We start from the raw sequence: 22,073 nt of genomic DNA, 5'->3' as shown, positions 1-22,073 counted from the left end.
GAGGTGAGGTGTACATTTTTGCACTGGACATTAAAGGAGCGTTAGCTAAAGGCATAACTGGGCCATTACATTTTTGGCTACATAACTACCTGGAAGGAAGGTCCATCCAGGTTGTGCTCTCTGGTCAGTCCTCATCACCTTAACCAATCAATGCCTCGGTGCCCCAGGGATCCATTCTCGGCCCGCTATTATTCTCCATCTTCATAGACGATGTTGTAGAACAGTGCGATAATAGCATTTTTCTATATGCTGATGATTACACCATTTACGCCCCAGTACCATCACTTAATGGTCCCAATGTGGCAGCATCCCTAAATAAAGACCTGGAGAATATTCGCAGGTGGGCTGATACCTGGATGGTCCCGTTCGAGCCTAGCAAATGCAAGGCTACGGTTCTGTCGAGAAAGAGGCTTCCATCCTGCCCGGACCTTTTTTTGGGGGCAACCAGAATTGACCTTTGTGAGCAGTTGAATATTCTGGGACTATGTATCGATAAGAAGTTGCTATGGACTAATCATCTGTCAAACATCTGCAAGCATGCTGGACAGCGTGGAGCTCTGCATAGGTTGGCCAACAAGCTTGATGTTAAAGGTAGGGCCAATGTCTATAAGGCACAAGTCAGGACTACCATGGAGTACTCATGCCTTGCCTGGATGAACGCATCACAGACCACCCTTGGGCAGCTTGACAACATCCAGAAAAAGGCACTGAAAATCATTGGGGAGGATGAGGACACTGCCCTAAGGAAATATGCAATCAGCCAGCTCAGCCAACGTAGAACTGTTGCAGCAACAACTGTGCTTTTTAAAATGCACACTGAAAACTGTCCAGAGGATCTCAAAGCTCTGCTACCCACACCTGATCTCCTTTGCTGAACCATTTGGAGAGCACGACCAAGTCACGCCCTAAAACTCCCCAAGTCCAACACCAAATGCTTGGGGAGGAGTTTTCTTCATTCGGCTGTAACAACCTGGAACTGCCTCCCCTGTACTGTGGTAGGTGAAATCACCTCAAAGAATGTTGAGCCATTCAAGAAGAGACTAAACAAACACCTACTCAGCTAAAAAACTGTAATCTCCTAATGCTTAATGTCACTTATCCTATATATCTAGTCCTGAGCAGCTGCAGATCACAATTAGGCTCTCGGAACATGAACTGTTAATGCCTGTATCTGCATAAGCGTAAATAAAAAAATAAAATAAAATAAAAAAAGCAACTGAACAACATTCATTAGGAAAACAGTGTATCAATAATGCAAAATGACAGTTAAAAGCAGTTCATCACTGAATTCAGTGATGTCATCTCTGTTCAGTTTAAATAGTTTCTGTGGATTCATTTGCAATCAAGTCAACGATATCGCTGTAGCTGAAGTGACCCCAACTAAGCAAGCCAGAGGCGACAGCCGCAAGGAACCGAAACTCCATCTGTGACAGAATAGAGAAAAAAAACCTTGGGAGAAACCAGGCTCAGTTGGGGGCCAGTTCTTCTCTGACCAGACGAAATCAGCAGGTCAATTCCAGGCTGAAGCAAAGTCAGATTGTGCAGAAGATACATCTGTTTCCTGTGGTCTTGTCCTGGTGGTCAACTGAAACAAGGTCTTTACAGGGGATCTGTATCTGGGGCTCTAGTTGTCCTGGTCTCTGCTGTCTTTCAGGGCTGTAGAGGTCCTTTCTAGGTGCCGATCCACCATCTGGTCTGGATACGTACTGGATCCGGGTGACTGCAGTGACCCTTTCATCTGGATATAGACTGGATCTGGTGGCTACGGTGACCTCCGAATAAAAGATAAAAAGACTAATATTAGCGTAGATGCCATTCATCTAATGATGTAGCAAGTACATCGGGTGTTCCCAATTCCGGTTTACCTTATTAATGCAGCCTAAAAATCCTTTAACGGATTTGGATATTAGAAGCATATTAGTATGTTATATGTAAGCCAGGTTAAAGAGATGGGTCTTTAATCTAGATTTAAACTGCAATAGTGTGTCTGCCTCCCGAACAATGTTAGGTAGGTTATTCCAGAGTTTAGGAGCCAAATAGGAAAAGGATCTGTCACCCGCAGTTGATTTTGATGTTCTAGGTATTATCAAATTGCCTGAGTTTTGAGAACGTAGTGGACGTGGAGGATTGTAATGTAACAGGAGCTCATTCAAATACTGAGGTGCTAAACCATTCATGGCTTTATAAGTAATAAGCAATATTTAAAAATCTGTACAATGTTTGATAGGGAGCCATTGCAGTGTTGACAGGACCGGGCTAATATGGTCATACTTCCTGGTTTTAGTAAGAACTCTTGCTGCTGCATTTTGGACTAGCTGTAGTTTGTTTACTAAGCGTGCATAACAACCACCCAATAAAGCATTACAATAATCTAACCTTGAGGTCATAAATGCATGGATTAACATTTCTGAATTTGACTCGAGAGCATAGGCCGTAATTTAGATATATTTTTTGAAATGGAAAAATTCAGTTTTACAAATGCTAGAAACGTGGCTTTCTAAGGAAAGATTCCTATCAAATAGCACACCTAGGTTCCTAACTGATGACAAAGAATTGACAGAGCAGCCATCGACTATGCATTCCATTAGTTTTTCAAATTGGTGTGTTTCACCGGGCCGCAAAGAAATATAGAGCTGAGTATAATCAGCATAACAGTGAAAGCTAACACCATGTTTCCTGATGATATCTCCCAAGGGTAACATATAAAGCATGAAGAGTAGCGACCCTAGTATTGAGCCTTGAGGTACTCCATACTTCACATACATACAGTGTTGTGCTAGTTACTAAGAAATAATAACTAGTTACAATTACTAGTTACTTAATTCAAAAAGTAACTCAATTACTTTGTTGATTACTTACACCAAAAAGTAATGCATTACTGTTAAAAGTAACTTTTTAGTAACTTTTTTAAAGAACGTTCTTTAATGTTCCCATTAATGCCCTTTTATGGTCTATACAAACACAAAACTGACCTAAACAGAAAGTAATTTTTAAACACTATTTTGATTAAGTCAGACCAGCACAAACTGAATATTGTATATCACAAGGATTTCTGAAATAAATAACTAAACACCTGAATACTATATTCAGAATCAAAAACTAAAGTGGCTTCTGCATCATAAAAGCTGTTGTGTTGAGCCCTTTCACAGCTTAAGTATGAAAACTATCAACAATGTACAACATAATACAAAACATTTTGAAATAAATGAATGAAAGCAATCTGAACTATTCAGAATCAATTTCGAGAAACTCAGCACCAAAAAAATTATATTATTGACAACCTAGCCAGACAATCTAGCTTGGAGTGGTATCCTGCGACCGAGGCTCTTCAAGGTGAAATGTGGGCAGTTCTCATAGAGGTTTTTGAATGTCGAAATGACGTTGCATCGCTTGTTTTATACAGAGAGGCGGGAGAGACTCCCTGACGCAACGTCATGTCTGCCAGCCGTAACCCATAGTTAGACACTGAAACGTATGCTTGAAAGAGAATCGGAAAGCGAGGGGTTATGATGTCACTGGCAGGCGACACAATGACACCATGGATGCATCTGAAAACTGAAAAATGCTGCCTTCTGAGGACATATTCCAAGGTAGGAAGGCATCAAGGGCAAGGCACGTCAAAATTCAGTGTTAGCTTCAGTTATTGTCTCTTGGCATGCCTTCATTTGGATAATTTTTGAAGGCAGTATGGATGTATCCCACGCTGCCTTTGACATCCCCGTGTTCCATTCTGTTGTAAAAAATAAAGATGGCCTCTGAAAGTTGTGGTTGGTGGTCAGTTTGTGTGTAAATGTATGTTATTGATCAATGTTTTCCACTTTTGATGTCATTTCTAGGGAGAACTTAATGTTGCAGTAATTAAATATTCACTTAATTATCACCAAAGGTCTCTATATTTTGCTGTCGATTATTAAACCATTACACAGCCTCAGAAGCCTGTCCAAAAAGTTTCATGTGGTGCCTCTCTGAATACCATCAAAAACGCAAACAAATAAAAAGATACAGCTTAAACAGAGCGTGACAGATAACGAGTCTAAACGAGTACAAAGACATTTCATTGCTCACAATAATTTGAGAAAAATAGCGCAGACAGATGAAACTGCTGTGTCTGTGTTCACATGCTGTCAAATTGTTTGAAAAATAGACAACGGCCACATAAACAAGAAAGTGGCACCCACTCAATAGCATCATGCTTTGATTTATTCACAAGATGAACGCAGTGAATCGTTTTCTTCCCGCGAGCTGTTTAAAAGACGCGACTCTCATTTAGCCAATCGACATTGCGAGAGATTTTTTAATATTAATGAGTTCTAAATTTATCTGTGACATCACGCACAGAACTCCATCTCACTTTTATTTAGCTTCTCCTTTTCACAACACACTCCCAGAGGATTATTAATAAAGAAACATTAATACATACAATTTGATTATTAAGAAGCCCCCCGTCCACCATCCCCCTACTGGAAGACAACAAGAAGATTTGGAGGAGCTTTTTTTCTTTTGGCACAAGACAAAACTCAGAGAGAGGACGACTGGAACTGTATTCATCACAAATTTGACCCCTGGGCATTTATATTGATGTATTTTTTTTTCATGTATTATCATGCTCGTTTATTGCTGAGCTTGTGTTAATTTCATAATAAATCATATTCTGCTTAGTTTCATTTGTTACTCTCTGCTGTATTTTGTATTTTGCCTTTTGTCTTTTCTGTGTTTTTCTCAAGTCATGTTGCAGGTGACTGAGGCTCCATGCAGATTCACTGAAGAAGAGTCATGAAACCTTGAGGAAAGATGAGACCTGTTTCTTCTCTCAAACTGTCTTTTCAGCTCCAGAAATTGTTTATTTGGTTTCCCATAGCTAGTCAACCTCTACAGAAAGGGATTTAATCGCTGTCAGTGCAGTGAGGACCGATGGGCCTCGGGGTTCAGATTGTTCGAAGGAAGTCAAACCCTCCTATCATTTGGTGAGTAGGAAAGGAGAAACAACAATAATATAGATGAATAACTATAGTTATGGAATTTATCATATACAATTAGAAAAAAACTAAATTAATAAAACAAAATAATACAAATCTGTAATATAAAATAATAAAACAATAATCTAAAATAGCAAACAATGATAATAAAAATAAATAAAGTGTAATATAGAGTAACAATTAATTATAATAGAATATATAAGTTAATGTCAAATAAACTAAAATGATAATGACAGATAATAATAATAAAATTAGATATATAATAATATCAAAAAATCTAAAATATCAAAAACAGTAATAAAAAGACAAACAATTATAATGGAATATAAAATTGTAACGAAGAGGCTGAGGCAGAATGTGAATCCATTTGCAGGAGTTTATTAAAGGAAGATCGTACACTCAGAGTCGTGTTACAAGGCAATGTGTCAGTACTGTAAGGGCAGTCCGATCTTTCAACATACACAGGGGTTATCCAATAGGCAGAGACGAGTAGGCAGGCGAACAGGTCAAACACAAACATCAGTCCAATCAAGCAATATGTCCAAAGGGGCAACCCAAGAGACATGAATGAGATAACAGGCAGAATCGTGATCAGACAGGCAGTCAGAATACTCACAAGGAAAACGCTCGGTAAGGCAGGTTAACAGGCAGTACTTCAAGTGACATGCTAGCACATGTTAAATAGTCCCAAACAGGAAATGACTGTAGAAGCAGATGGAGTGGTGAACCGTCAATACTCCGCTGAGGGCTCCCTCTGCTGGCGTGGCATTACAGAATCCCCCTCCCTAGGAGTGCCTCCTGGCACTCGGCGCGGACGTCCCCGTGGTGGAAGTCCTCCATGAGAGACGGATCCAGAATGTCGCTGGCGGCTACCCGTGACCTCTCCTCAGGTCCATTGCCCACCCAGTCCACAAAATATTGGAGCTGACCCCCTCTCCTTCTCAAGTCCAGTAATTCCTTGACCGTGTAGGCCGGTGCTCCATCAATGTCCAGTGGCGGTGGTGGCTCTTGAGCCTCATGATTGGGATCAGCATCCGTGTGGACCGGTTTCAGCAGGGAGACATGGAAGGAGGGAGAGATACGGTAATTAGCAGGAAGCTCTAATTGGTACGTGACTTCATAGATTTTTCTTAGAATTTTAAATGTGCCAACGTACCTTGGGCTGAGCTTCCTGCTTGGTAGCCGCAACTTGAGATCAAGTGTTGAGAGCCAGACCCGTTGTCCTGGTTGGTATGATGGATGTGGTCGACGTCGCTTGTTAGCCTGAAGTTCCTGTACTCTGACAGCTCATTGTAGGCAGACGTGAGCACTGTCCCACACCCTCTCACTCTGACGAATCCAGTCATCCACAGCGGGGACTGATGATGGTTCGCCAGACCACTGGAACATAGGGGGTTGGTATCCGAGGACACACTGGAAAGGGCTTAGGCCTGTTGATGAATGAATTAGTGAGTTCTGTGTATACTCTGCCCATGGGAGGAATACTGACCATCGATGCTGTTCTCTGCTGCAATAGGACTGTAGGTATCTGCCTAGTTCCTAATTCAAGCGTTCCATCTGACCACTGCCTTAGGGATGATAACCAGAACTGAGACTGACGTTGATAACCAGCTGTTTGCAGAATGCTCTCCATACTTGGGATGTAAACTGGGTACCTCTGTCACTGACTATATCCTCCGGGATTCCATAGTTCCTGAACACGTGGTGGAACATAGCCTGTGACGTCTCCATGGTGGTGGGGAGTCCTTTCAAGGGGACTAACCGGCAGGACTTGGAGAATCTGTCAATAATAACAAGGATTGTCGTAAAACCATGGGACAGCGGTAAGTCGGTAAAACAAAGTCTACTGAGAGATGAGACCAGGAACATTGTGGAATGGGCAGAGTTTGCAGGAGTCCAGAGGGTAATTCCTTGGGGGTCTTAAATTGAGCACAAACATAAAAAGCTTTGACATGATTAGTGACTTCCTTGGACATTGAAGGCCACCAGAATGAGTTACATACCAGGTGTAGAGTGCGGGAGATACCTGGGTGGCCAGAGCTGACCGAAGAGTGGACCAACCAAATGACTCTGGGGCACAGACTTTGTGGAACATAATGGAGGTTAGGAGGGCAGTTGGTAGGAGCTGGATCTTGGATCTGTTCCTGTTGGATCTCCTTCATAATATCCCAAGTAATTGGGGCAATGATTACTGATAGAGGAAGAATGTATTCTGTGGTTTTGTTGTCCATGAAGAGATCATACTGCCTGGATAGAGCATCTACCTTACTGTTTTTGATTCCTGGGCGATAAGTTACTGAGAATTGGAAGCGTGTGAAGAAGAGGGACCATTGAGCTTGGCAAGGGTTGAGTCGTTTTGCACTTTTAATGTACTCTAGGTTTTTATGATCTGTACACCTGTCACCTGGAAGGTGTCCATGGCGCTGGGGGAGTACGGCTCTAATTCCTGATTCCTGAGACCCAAGTTGAATGCTTGGGTAGCCTCCTCACTCCACCTGAGTTTGGAAGGTTTACCCTTGAGGAGTGATGTCAGTGGTGCTGCAACCATGCTGTAATTTCTAATTAACCTTCTGTAAAAGTTAGCAAAACCCAGGAATCTCTGAAGTTCCTAGATAGAGGAAGGTTGGGGCCATTCCGTTACTGCCTTGACCTTGGCTTCGTCCATCTTAACACCCTGATGACTAATGTGATAACCCAGGAATTATGTCTGCTTGATGTGAAACTCACATTTCTCTGCCTTGACATACGGGTGATTCTTCAGAAGCCGAGTGAGGACGGTCTTGACATGGTCAACGTGTTCTGCCTCAGACTTGGAGTATATAAGAATGTCATCAATGTAAGCAATTACGTACTGGTTAAGGAGGTCCCGGAAGATCTCGTTTATGAAGAACTGGAAGACAGCAGGTGCATTGGCAAGTCCATACGGCATGACCTGATACTCATAGTGCCCTCTAGTAGTGAGGAAGGCAGTCTTCCACTCATCGCCCTCCTTGATTCGAATGAGGTTGTATGCACTTCGTAAGTCTAATTTGGTGTAAATCCTTGCTTCACGGAGCTGTTCCAGAGCTGAAGGGTCCAATGGTAAAGGGTAGCGGAATTTTATCATGACGTTGTTTAATCCCCGATAATCAATACAGGGCCTGAGTCCTCTGTCCTTTTTCTCCACAAAGAAGAACCCTGCTGCAGCTGGAGAAGTGGAAGGTCGGATGAGTCCTGAACTCAGGGCCTCCTCAATATAATCCTCCATGGCTTGGGATTCTGTACGAGACAAGGGATAAACAGGACTCTTGGGAGGCATGGCATTGTGGAGTAAATCAATACTACAGTCCCAAGGACGATGAGGTGGTAGCTGTGTTGCCTTAATTTTGCTAAAGACCTCTGCCAGGTCATCATAACAGGGGGGAATATTTACAGTCTTGGTACTAGAGGGAATTTCAACACTGGTGATACAGCCATGTCGGGGAACTGACGAGAAGCAATGACTTTCACAGAAGGCTGACCACTTGGTCAACTCACCCTGATGCCAGAACAGGACGGGGGCATGAATGGACAGCCATGGGAATCCTAGGATGACTTCATGCTTAGGTAAATTAACGACATAGAAGGATATGGACTCCTGATAACCCCACTGCAAGGTAAGTGTTTTAGATTGTTGAGTTATTCCAGTTCTGATTGCTATGTCGTTGATGGCTTTGATCTTGATGGGTGGGTTACATGGTTGGACGGTTAAGTTATACTTCGTGTTGATATCTTAATGAATGAGATTTAATGCAGCTCCGGAATCGATCATTGCTGTTAATGAGATGGACAGCTCTTCAGTTTTCAAGGTAAGGGGTTTGAAGGATTGATTATTAGGTATAGACAAGTGTTCCATATTTACCAGAATGGGTTTTAGGGCCTGTGGACAACTCTGACAACGATGGCCTGGTTCAATGCAGTAGAAACAGAGACGGCGATGGCATTGCTGTGCCCGTTCACTTTCAGTAAGTTTGGTATAGTTGACTTGCATGGGTTCTTCAGGTGTTATAGTTTTATTTACAGTCGTGGTAACAGGCGGTATTTCCTTCATATACTTTCCTCACGGAGTCTCATCAAATTATCCATCCTAATTGCAAGCGTGACGAATTCAGTAAATGATGAATTTTCTCCTTTACATACAATATCTGCCTGGAGATCCGTGTTGAGGCTTCTCTGGAATACAGCCTACAGGGAAACGTCATTCCACCCACTCTGAGCAGCGAGGGTGCGAAACAAGATGGTGTAATTGGCGGCTGTTCTGTTTCCTTGCAACATTTGCAGAAGTTGAGTTGATATATCCTTGCCCCCTGCGGGATATTCAAACACTTCTTGAAGCTGTTGCAGGAAATAGTCAAAGGATCGTATGAATCTCATGTCAGTATCCCAAACAGCTGCAGCCCAGTCAATCGCCTTCCCAGACAACAAGGACATCATGACAGCACATTTCTTTCCATCAGAATTAAACTTGTCCTCCTGATTGTCGAAATAAATCTTTACTTGACGAACAAAGCCTCGACATCGACAACATTATTGGGAGTGACCGCTGATTTTTATATGCAGTTTATGCAAGTTGTCTGTAATAATGTTAAAATCTTTGGTCCTTCACTACTATGTACTTACATAAAGAAATAAGTACAATGTACTTATTGTGTTCATATTGTATTGTAAAACACTTTTGCTGCTATTGAAGTGGGATGGGGTAAGGTTAGGGAGGGGGTTGGCGGTATGGGTAAGTTTAAGGGTCGGTTAAGGTGTAAAGTATGGGTCAACAGTGTAATTATAAATGTAATTACAGAAACTAAATACAGATATAATTAAATGTAGTTTTTTAAATATAAGTACAATGTAAAAACATGTATGTACAGAATAAGTACATTGTACTAAATTATTAATTAAAATGTAAGTACATAGCAGTTAAGGCCACTTAATATAAAGTGGGTCAAAATCTTTAAATATGATACAAGCTATCAGAATTTAAGAATACTTTTTGTCCATATAAAAAGATTTGCAGCATCTGCATGATGCTATCATGTGAATATATAACAAAATTAAAGAATTAAGGCAGTTCTGGAGGCAAAAGGAAGTATATTACCTAATAAACAGAATGATGAGTGCATATGCTAAAATGACAGGCTCTATACATATTATAATCAGACGTGCTTTCCATTAATTTATTTCTTTGCAATCTTTCTCTTTTCTTTTTTCCTGTTGTCCAGTTGTCTTTAATCTCTGTGTCATTTCCTAGGCCTGGTTACAGCCACTGTTTTAACACATCTGTCAGACACTCCCTGATGAAAGCACAGAACCTCATGGGCTCCATGCATGGCTGAGAAGATCTGTCACTTCAGAAATTACATTCAGAGGCTCCTCAAGGCATTACTCCCTGACAAATGCATTAGTCAATAGACTCATTTGATAGCCTCAGTGTTTTATCACCCATCAAAATTAGACAACAACTTGATAGAAGACACGAAAGGGATCAGAAAAAAATTCAGTTTCAAAAGTTTCAATATTATTCCGAAGTCTGTTTACTAGAAATGAAAGAAGCCATTAATCTTTGAATTGATGCATTATGTAACCTATCATTCATTCATTTAGTGAATGCTCAGTGGAAAATGAGTCTAGTGTCACGTCACATTCAAACAATATCTCACCCACACACAAACCTGCAGGGCATGTTTTATTTATTTATTTATTTTTTTTTTTTTACCTGTTTTACTCGTACTCTTACTGTCAACCCATCTTTATGATGAACTGTGCTTCCGTACTATTCTGTCATCAGTCTTTTTAGTTTTTGTCTGTGTGCACAAGCGGTTTCAGGATCAGTGCTTGCTCTTGCCCTCTTAAATGTCTCCAGACAATTTTATTTTCCCAGGAGTTCGTGCCAGTGATAAAGACAGCTTGTCATTCGGCTGGCACGGTTGTTGGTTGCCCAAGGCCTTGCCATTATTAGAACAATGTCACCAGTATTTACTGTTGCCTTCAGTGCAATCAGCTTTGCCAGACTGACCTCAACACTGTCTTCATAAAATAAAATGTTATTTATAAGCCTTAAAGACGTTATGACCTTTTCCCCATTTGATTTGAAATGATTTGTCTAACTACTTGTGAGAGGCGGTTAACATGAGATTCTTAAAAATGTTGAATTAAAAATTATTTTTTAATGTGTAAAAAAAAATGTAATGTGTAATGTTTAATGTGTGTGTGTGTGTGTGTGTGTGTGTGTGTGTGTGTGTGTGTGTAGAACTGGAGAAGCCACAATACCAAAAATGCCCTTAAAGAGATCAACCAATCAGAAAAGTTCACTGCCCAACCATGAAGCCATGCAAAAAACAATCATATTATAAATAAAAAAAATGTGTTTCAATATTTTGCAATAAACTTCAAATATTGGCTATTTCATACTTACAATGAATGAAAGTCATTAATTGTAAATATGAATAACAGCATTATAAATAATATAATTTTTATAGTTTGTATAGCTAAATATTTGCATATTTCTTGAAGCTGGTTGGTTCAAGACAATGAACAGGACATATTTTCAGAGATCAAGGTTGCTGAAAAATGGGCAGTCACTGTTGCAATCTATTGCACTATATCCGGTCTTGGGGAAAAGAAGAAAATAAGAACTTGTCTAGCCAAAGATTTACTCCATGCCAAACTTGCACCCAGCACTAAAATATGGGCCGCTCACAGCAGTGCTACAAGGCTGTCTGCAAGCGTGACATAAGAACACTGTAAATGAAGAAGAGCTGGGAAGACGGCTGCTCCAGATGGATAAATGTCCTGCAGCTACACATGAAGAGTGGAGGGGAATACTCATTAACCAGACAGAGGACAAAAAGTCCTGCCATATGGAGTGCTGCCACACTGGCGACTGCACAGGTACAGGACCACCATTCACAGTCATATCAGTCTGATTATTCATGGATGACATCATTTCATAGAGCGCCCAAGTTTCTGTACATCATTTACCACAATGTTTTAATGCAACAAGTATAATGGGAATTACACAAAACTGTAAATGAATGTGTCCGGATACAGTAAAAATATACAGGGGTGGTAAAAGTACTCAGAAGTTATACTCAAGTAAAAGTAGATGTATCTAAATAAAAAATTACTCCAGTAAAAGTAGAAAGTCCTCAATTCAAACATCACTTGAGTAAAAGTACAAAAGTATCCGATTTAAAATATACTTAAGTACCGGAAGTAAAAAGTAAATATTCAAATTAACTGTAAATATCAATAATTAAGCTGATCAGTTGTTTTGAGAGTGATATGCAGTGTTTTAATTGAACAAATGATGAGATTAGATACTTAAGAATTTGTTAGATTTACAAACAAAAAAGACAATGAAGAACCTTATCGCAGTATAGGGATTGAACTTTCAATAGACATGTTCCATAACACAGAGATGCTCACAAGTCTCTGAGCTAGAGTCCAAGTCAAGTCTCAAGTCTCTGAGCTAGAGTCCAAGTCAAGTCTCAAGTCTCTGAGCTAGAGTCCAAGTCAAGTCTCAAGTCTCTGAGCTAGAGTCCAAGTCAAGTCTCAAGTCTCTGAGCTAGAGTCCAAGTCAAGTCTCAAGTCTCTGAGCTAGAGTCCAAGTCAAGTCTCAAGTCTCTTTATTATATTAAGTCTCTGGTTATAATAAATGTTGCATCACGTACAGCGACCCATCCAAGCTGCTTAGAACACTGCATAGCTATATATAAGGAATTCAAAGCATGTAATATGTTATTATGACAACTCTATCTATTAGCATACAATATCAACTTTGATTTTGGTATATAATCAGTGTAAACAGGCTATTGCAACATGACAAAAACACCAAGAATGCTTTACTTTTAAGTTAATATCTGTATTTTGCATTTATGGATTCAGTAATGGCCTTCTGTCTGTCCTGGCTGTATAGCTGCACACCTCTTGTCTGGCTTAAGAATGAACAAAGCTACGCTGACTTATGTTATTCATACAATACCTATTCACAAATAAATATCAAAAACAAAGCCGGCTGCAATGAATTTCTGTGCAAAACAGCTTTTACTACAAACACTTCCACACAAGAACATTGTTATCACACAAGAACATTTTGATAGAGAACCAAAAATATTTAAAGTAGATAAAATTCGAATAAATCAAATGGAAATGTCTACATACTATTACTACTGTAAACTTTGCAAATAGGACATCAGCCCCTTCAAGTCAATGAACAATAACAAAGTGGGCTGCAATGAATATCTGTGCAAAACGTCATGGCTCCGCTCCTACCCAATGACAGAGGCACGCAGGTTTTTTTTTCACTGGAGTACTCACGTGAAGGATGCGTGCACAACTAATAACTAATATCATCACGCTATAAAGGGTTGGCCTGCGCTGGGTGCGCCCCTCCCCCTATAACTGTTCTGTCTCGCGGAGGAGCTCATTTGTGTGCATCTGTGTGAAACGCGCTCTGAAACACGCATAGGAAAAAAGAGCGACAGAAAGAACGGCTCCCCTCCAGCCGTGACTCGGCTCCCATCGTTCATGTTTATGAGTCGTTCAAAAGAATCGGTTCGTTCGCGAACGTCACAACTCTAACAGCGAGCTCATCTGACGTTTACTAAAAATTAACATTGTTCACGAGTCCCGGAGCTCGAGTCCGAGTCGAGTCTGAAGTCTTTCGAGGACGAGTCTCAAGTCGAGTCTGAAGTCACTGTTTGTGCGACTTAAGTCGCACTCGAGTCCGAGTCTCAAACTCGAGTCCCCATCTCTGCCATAACATCATAGCTGCATCAAACAGAAGATGTGCCAGTTACAAGGTAAGACTGTTTCAGAATATCAATGAGGAAGAACCACCTCTTTAAAGAGTTAGTTCTCCCAAAAATGAAAATTCTGTCATTCGCATTTTAGGGGCTAAATATCATGTTATTGGTATTGTTGCTTCGACCTGCGGACATGAAAAACAACCACAGACTTGGCAACACTGGTTGGCATATTCTACACAGAGCCGTAATTCACTGATAATCTACACAAAAACGAATTTTTTTCTCGATTTTGAAAGCGATTTTGTGTTAGTTGTCAGTGGACTACGGCTCTGTGTAGTAACTGCCGCTCCACCTGAACCAGTGTTGCCAAGTCTGCGGTTGTTTTTCATGTCCATCGGTCGAAGAAACCCCAATCCCAATAACTTGATATTTAGCGCCTAAAATGTGAATTTTACCAAGGCAATCCTCCCAATAAACGTATATTTTAACCCCGGGAAGCAATTTTTTATCCTGGAAACGCGTTTTGGACTAGTTTTAAGAAGCAACTGGTCAGGATTTGTTGTGAAAACCTGGCAACCCTGATCTGAACGCACGTGCTGGAGATATACTTCTAATTACAGGAGCATCTTTACTGATGAGATGAGCATGAAAATCGCATTTGATTTTTTGCACAGCCCTACTGAAATTTAATTCACCCGTGGCAGGCAAAGAAGACATTTCAGCCAATAAGAATCTCCCTTGACTTCAGTGAATTCAAACATATCCTTGAGATATAGCCATTGGTGATCCCTCTCGGGAATCTCGGGATCATTGCGGGCAGCAAGAGCTGCACTATCACCTATTTTAGCGGTCATCTTCCAGCTCGAACTAACTGCTGCGTGAGCGTATGTTGGCAAAGAACTCGCGAAGTCGCGCGTTCTTTTTTTCAAAAGAAAACCAAATTTTTCATTGGTTTGTAAAAACATTGTAATAAATACTTGAAGCGGGCATGGGGAAATGTATCGGAGTAAAAAGTAAACTTTGTCTTTAATAAAGTAGTGGTGTAAGAGTGAAAGTAGATGCAAATAAAACATACTCAAGTAAAGTGCAGATCCCCGAAAAAAATACTTAAAGAGCCAGTAAGATGAAAATTCTAAGCTTCCTATCACTGTTTAGAAAGTCCTGTACAATAGGTTTAAATCCATCCAAGGTTAAAAAAATTTGTCAAAATATCATTTTAAAATTACCTCAGTAAAAAGATTCAGTTTCCTTAAACCCCACCTTTCGGTAGGATACTGTGTTCTGATTGGTCAACTAACATAACCAGTTTGGATTGGTTGTTCCGCACACACCTCCACGGTAAACTATGCGTTAGCATCTGTTTGGGGTGAATTATGTCTTATTCCTCTCACCGCGAAGCAAACACTAAAATAAAAAACTTGAACAGTCTCGCTGCTTTTTCTTCTGTGTGGGTGTATTCAAGCCGCGCGCTTCAGTTTGAATCTGAATAGCGCGTTCAGCGCGGGGGCGTGGTCACATATAACGAAGGGAGACATGAAAAACAGACATCACATTGTTTTCATATGGATTACTTTATCACAGAATATCTGTTAGCAGCACTTGTTTAGTTTTAAAGTAGACATGTCAAGCTTTCTATAGATATCTCTCTCATGTCTCTTCGTTGAGTATCACGATGTACATGACGATCAGCGCAGACAGGCTGCAGACAGCACACATACTGATAAGACGCTCGAGAGAAAACAAACACATAACTTCATAATCATACCTTGCGTTGTGATTCGGAGATGCTCGTTGGTCTAAATAAAGTTGGTAATGAAGTATCTTTTATGGGCAAACGCTTTGAAAATCCCGCTGTAGTCACAGAGATTAGAAAAGCAGTCATCAGTGAAATGTTGTGAACACAACAAAAGGGATTTGTTGTACTGCTCTGGTATTGTGATGAAAATGAATTTTAGCCATTGGTTCTTCTGATTTTCATTCTTTGGCAGTGAAAATAAAACAAAATTGCCTTTACAATTAAAAACACACTGTCTCCTCGACATGAAGCTCTCACACCAACCAGAGCGTCTGTGTGGGGGGGTGGGCAGCTCAGAGTAGTTTTGTTTCTCCCAAGACGGTAGGCGGAGATTATTATGCAAAGTGTTCCTAGTGACGTACATAGAGATGGGCAAAAGATTTGAAATCTATAACGACTCGTTTCAGCGATTCAGAGTCGACTCCTTACTTTAGGAGCCAATAACTTTATAAATCGTGTACTTTTTGGTTTAATTACTTTGCACATTGTTTACACAGATGGACAGCTACATCATACACTGTAATACAGGTAATTTTTGATTTCCCATCTGTGTGGCTCTTTAAGTAAAGTAGTAAAGTATTTTTACTTCGTTACTTACCACCACTGAAAAATATTATGGGGGGAAATGTTCTAAAGAACACCCAAAAATGACAATTTGCTTAAAAACATACCCCCAAGCCATCCAAGATGTAGATGTTTCTTCATCAGAACAGATTTGCATGTTTGTACAGACAATGTATTTTTAACTTTAAACCGTCTCTGTTGGCCAAAATATGAGGCTATAATATACAATAAGTGGATTGAAAAAAATCCATCTTTTGTTTTCCTCTCACAAAATATCAAAATATACTACTATAGAAATGTTTTGGACTGTTTTTGTTTGTGAATTGTGCTTGAAATGCATATTTCTCTCCTGATTCAGATGAGACGACTTTTTCAAAATGCAAATAATAATATTATCATTCAATTAATGATTAAAAACTTTATTTTATTTTATTCCCACATCCCCAGGTCTTTCCACTCCCCCTCCCACTAACAAATTGTGACCTGCACCAGACACTTTGTGCAGCATTGGTCTGCTCACTACCTCATTCAACTACCTCTTCAGTCGGTTTAAATAAAGAACTGCTCTCTGAGCTTTTTGTTACTTTAAATCAGACTTAATAAGCTCTTTTGCTCTTCAGTCATTTTATCTGCACTGCTGGTTTACTTCACTGGTTTGCACTCTATCTGCCATGTGCCTTGTGCTGCTTTATTTAACTTTTTTTTACATGCCCTTATTTGTATAGTTGTATTTTATATTTAATATGTACTTTTCTGTATTTTTATGCTCTACTGTTTGTTTTATCTGTATGCACCAAGTGTCTGAGGGTAACACAATTTCAATTCTCTGTATGTATGTATGTACTGTACATGTGGAAGAATTGACAATCAAGCAGGCTTTGAATTGACTTTTTTTTTTTTTACTTTGATGTATAAATCTGTCTCTGTTATATTCATAAACAGATAAAACACATTCCAGCAAACAGGAAACAATTTCCATGATGGTCTTATTGATCGAGTCTTTTTATTTTTAATCAGCTTCCCTTTCTTCTTTGTTCTTATCTGTCATAACAAAGGATTCTCTATCGATTACACTTTCTTCACCTCTCTGATGCACTTCTCAGGTCATCTGGGTCAACTAATTGCTAGTCTGTCCTTATTTGAACCTCTGGATATCAGCCAACATTTTCTAAATCAATGAAACTTCAATTGGCTGTTTGTTACCTGGGAAAGATCTCTGCAGCTGTTTTAATGGAGAAGCTGTAATGGCATTGGCCGCCGTCCCCTGAAAGGACAAAGCAAATTTTCTGAGAGTACAAATGCAAATCATTTTGGAAATAACTTGTATGTATTTTTTTTTTTATCTAAACTATAATGCATGGTTAAATTTCAATGTCAGTTTGAAGTACAATGTCCTGGCATGCTCTCCATGTGCTGATGAGCTGGTGGGGATGAGGCCTGTTGTTTGTTTCCTGCTCTTTGCATTCTGGTCATGTCAACAGTAAATGGATATCCAAGTAAAGACAATTAACTTTGAGTGAATCGGGATGCAAATTACAAGGGTCCACATAAGCTTTGAACAAAAGGTTAGGGGTCTAAAAATACATACATTAGGTTTGGGTAACATTAGCTGACTTCCTTTCAATGCATGAGCTGGAATTTAAATTGGAACACACCAAAACTCATCAAAACCAATACTCAAGATCTCCCACTTATGGTTTTATCATACCATGGAAATGTGGATTTCACACAATAAAACTCTCTCAGGTATAATCTGCCTTTGACCCTCGTTCACCCATGTTTTTCCATTGCTGTCCTCCCCTTCTTCCTCCCAGGCGTTCTTTCTCTTTCTCTTCCTGTTTCATTGTTCAAGGTTATGTGTGGAGGAAAACCAAAGCCAAATGCTCCATGGGAACAGATCAAAGAGAATAATTCCATTCCTGTTGCTCTCCCCTTTACCTCCTCCAGAGGTTCAATCCTTGGGCTCTGCACACGTCATAATACTGTACCAAAAGCCTAAACTGAAAATGAAATGCAATTTGTATCCCAAAGAAACAGTTCGCCCAAAAATTAAGATTTGATGAAAATTTACTTAACTTCAGGCCTTCAAAGATTTAGCTGAAAATGCTTTTTCATCAGAACAGTTTTGATGCATCACCTGCTCAACAATGGCTCCCACCCAGCCTCCCTCTCTCAGATTCAGCCCCTTCCATGGCCCTGCTTCCACTGGCTCCTGTCAGTCCCTCAGCTCATCAACAGTCTGCTCCATCCTGTTGTGCAGCTCTGCCTCGGGTCTTCGAGTCCCCAGCTCCACCTGGGCATGAGGATCTCCTGTCTCGGCCTCCAGCCTTCAAGTCCCAGACTCCACCTTGGCCATCTTGCCCATCAGCTCTACCTTGGCTCCTAAAGGATGATTCATAATTCTCCATCAAACCTACGCCATAGCCTACGCATAGACGCACATCCTAAACCGTTTTATGTTACACCTTCTTATATAAAATAAAACAAAGCAAAGAACAAGTGTCTTATCATTTATTATACTGCACAGGTATGCATCACTAGTTGACCGCGACAAACAGTGTTGATCTGCTCAGGTACAAGTCCTTGTGGAGATGGAAACAATGCCATCTTCTCCTGTTCCGTCTTAATGATGATTTAATGATTTGATATTTATTTAACGCCATCGCAGCTATAATGCTTCTCTGATGAGCCGCTTCTTCTTCAGCTTTTGTTGTGGTACTGTAGGTTATACCAGTAACATGCACGTGGACACTGCAGACTAGCGGTGTGGATGTATAACTGCATGTCGACACATACAACGACGCAGAAGTATAAATGAAAACTGACGCTTAGCCTACGGAGTAGGTCCGAAGCAGAAGTATAAATCAGACTTAACTCCCTCGTCTCCACCCTGGCCTGACATCCCACTGGCTCCACCAGGATCCCTCGTCTCTCCGGCTCCACCTTGGCCAGTCATCAACCTTTCTCCGCCACAGGATGTACAATGCTCTCTTCCTCTCTCAATACCATGACTGAGGTGAGATGTTTGAGTAAGGCACCGAACCCCCAGGTGCTGCAGTAATATGGCTGCCCACTGCTCTGTGTGTGTGTGTGTGCACTTGGATGGGTTTAAATGCAGAGCACAAATTCTGAGTATTGGACACCATACTTGGCCACACTTCATCCATCTATTGAAGCCCTCAGTTTTAGAGCATATTCACACAGATTTTCGCTTAGCTGTATACGTTAAAGTTATGTATTATATCAACGTTTTGTCCAGATGGATCCAGTGTTTTTGGAGCTTGAAATTGCTGTTTTTTTAAACCGGATCCAAGAGTAGATATAAATGTGAAAATGACACCCTTGCGTTTTCATATGTACAGCCAATCCACATATTTTGTGAAACGATGATGTCATCCCCACATCTCGACCCTAGTCAGACATCGCTACGTCATGTAACAGCAGCAACAACAACAACAACAGAGGACTACATGCTTGCGTTGATGCTACTGAGCCCATTAGCTTTACAAAATCTAAAATAACTAAAGAAAATTTTTTGTATACAGTGCACAAGAGGTGCTCCCCAATTTGAATACTTATTCACTATTCTATGATGTTTTGCAGTTTAAATAGAGCAAGTAGTGTTCACACTGAAAATTCCTAAAAGAAAAAGTGCAGTTTAAACACCCGGATGATAAACTTAAATAGAAGAAAAACAAAGTGTCGAATATTGGACACTTCATTCACTCAACTGTCACAGTTTAATTACATAACAAAGGCGGAGGGGCTATCAGACTCCTATTATTAATGACATAACCATATGCACGACATGGTTGAGTACAGAGTACATAAGTACATAGTGTATGAGTGCATTGTGTAGTGCATCATTTGGGATGCAGCTAAGGTTTATGTGCATGCTCCAAGTCTTCTTCTCCATTTTTACTGTATCTCTGTGGCAGAATTACAGCACAGCACACTGTTCTGGCATGTATTCTACATTGTTCTGAGTTGGTTTCAGTGGTTTTCGTGTGTACACAAATATTTTTTGAGATTAAAGAAAAAAAAGGGGGAAAAAAAGATTGGACAGGGAAAGCTCTGGCTTTGTTTGGATGTGGCCTCGGTCAGTTCTTTGTCTGGTATTGTTTTTTATGTTTCAGTTGTTTTTTTCATGATTCCTCCTGATTATTCCCATTGGATATACTAGTTTGTTGACTTCTGAATTTTGTACTTGTTCCTGCACAACACAACACTAACAGGTTTGTTTTTATTAACGGTTTGGACTCTCATGTTGACGGCACCCATTCAATAAATCAGTGAGCATATTAAAGTTTTTAAATTAAATTGGGTCATGTGAAGAAGTTCAGTACAGTTATTTAAGTACAGTTTGTGCTAATGGTATAAAAGTCTCCTGACTTTTCTTAAATTTTACATAAATGGAGACAATGAATCAAGCCAGTTCTTTTGACATTGACTTCATATCAGTATGGGCAAGAATGAAAAAAACTTAAAATTCATATTCAAGTCTGACTGACAAGTCTTAGCCTATATTATTTAGTTAGGCCACTGAAAGTGTTAAACGGAGTTTGGTTCAGCAGGCATTTCTGTTTGAATCTATAAGCTTTCAAGAACTGTCTTTTCAGCCCAGCTGATTTGTCTGATGTTGTAGGCACATTTATTAAATTGACCTGCCAAAAGCCCTTGAGTCTGATGTGACAGTGTCTGCTTTCATTATCATCTCTACAGAGAAATCCATAGCTGGAGCATCGAGGTAGCAGAAAGATAGTTAATAGATCCCAATTGATGAAATATGAACTTTAAATTATCTATTTACTTCCACAAGTACGCACAGAATGATTTTCTTTTTTACTTTCATAAGCACAGATTGAACATTACAAATATGAACTGTACTGCTCAATGTATATGACACTCACCGATAATGGATTCTTGAAGCTCCATTTAAAAATCTGTTAAAAACGATAAAAATGCATTATAAGTCTTTTTACTTGTTCACAAACTTTTAACATCAAAATTTCAGATTTTTACTTTAAACTCTGCAGGACACCGGCCCCCTGACTTTATGCACCACTAGTGTCCCCAAACAAAATTGGTTTCCAAACACTCCCCTTGTCTCCCATTGGTCAGAATGACAGAAATCCCGCCCCAACCTCACACCATTGGTTGAGCCATTGTTGCTAAATTGATTAGTAACGGAGAGCCGCACTATTTATACTTTTTATGGGAATTAGACTGCAAATGGTTTGCTTTTAATTGTCTCGGCATATTGAGCTGAATCACATAATATTTTAGTAGTAAAATACAAGCTGTTTACCTTCAAGTGGTGTTCTGTCCTTAGGTATCTTAGACCACGGGAATCAAGCCTCTGCTGCCCTCTGTAGATGAAACTCACATTGATGAAGCATGATGTATCAAATGACCCAAAGCTTTATGAATATTTATAATTTTAGCCCAAAATAAACTTTTTTTTTTTTTTTTTTTTTTGTTAAGATAACGAATTCAATATTTAAAAAAAAAAATCCTAAAGGAAGTGTAAATGAATTCCATCATAATTTAAAACCAAAGGGATCTTAGTAGCATCAAATAATACTCAACAAATCTAACCATATACATTTCAGTTGTTTGACTCTTAACGTGATTCCTATTACCATGAATAGTTTTCAAAAGTGATGATTTGATTCTATAAAATACACATGCTTTTAGATAAAAGGGCAGATTTAGGTCCACCAACCTACATCATGTTTTAAGTTTCTTTGCGACTCATATCAGCTTACGATATATATATATATATATATATATATATATATATATATAGATAGATAGATAGATAGATAGATAGATAGATAGATAGATAGATAGATAGATAGATATGTAATCAAAAACAAAAGCACAAAGAGCAGGTGGATTTAGGTCAGGCTGCTTTACACCGCCCGACCTGTGAGGGCGCTCTAGTGGCACTGATATTGTTTAAAGCAGACTTTT

This window comes from Carassius gibelio, chromosome A23, assembly GCF_023724105.1.
Source record: "Carassius gibelio isolate Cgi1373 ecotype wild population from Czech Republic chromosome A23, carGib1.2-hapl.c, whole genome shotgun sequence".
NCBI classification, from domain to species: domain Eukaryota; kingdom Metazoa; phylum Chordata; class Actinopteri; order Cypriniformes; family Cyprinidae; genus Carassius; species Carassius gibelio.
The sequence above is the reverse complement of the archived record's forward strand: the minus strand, read 5'-3'. Positions refer to the sequence as shown.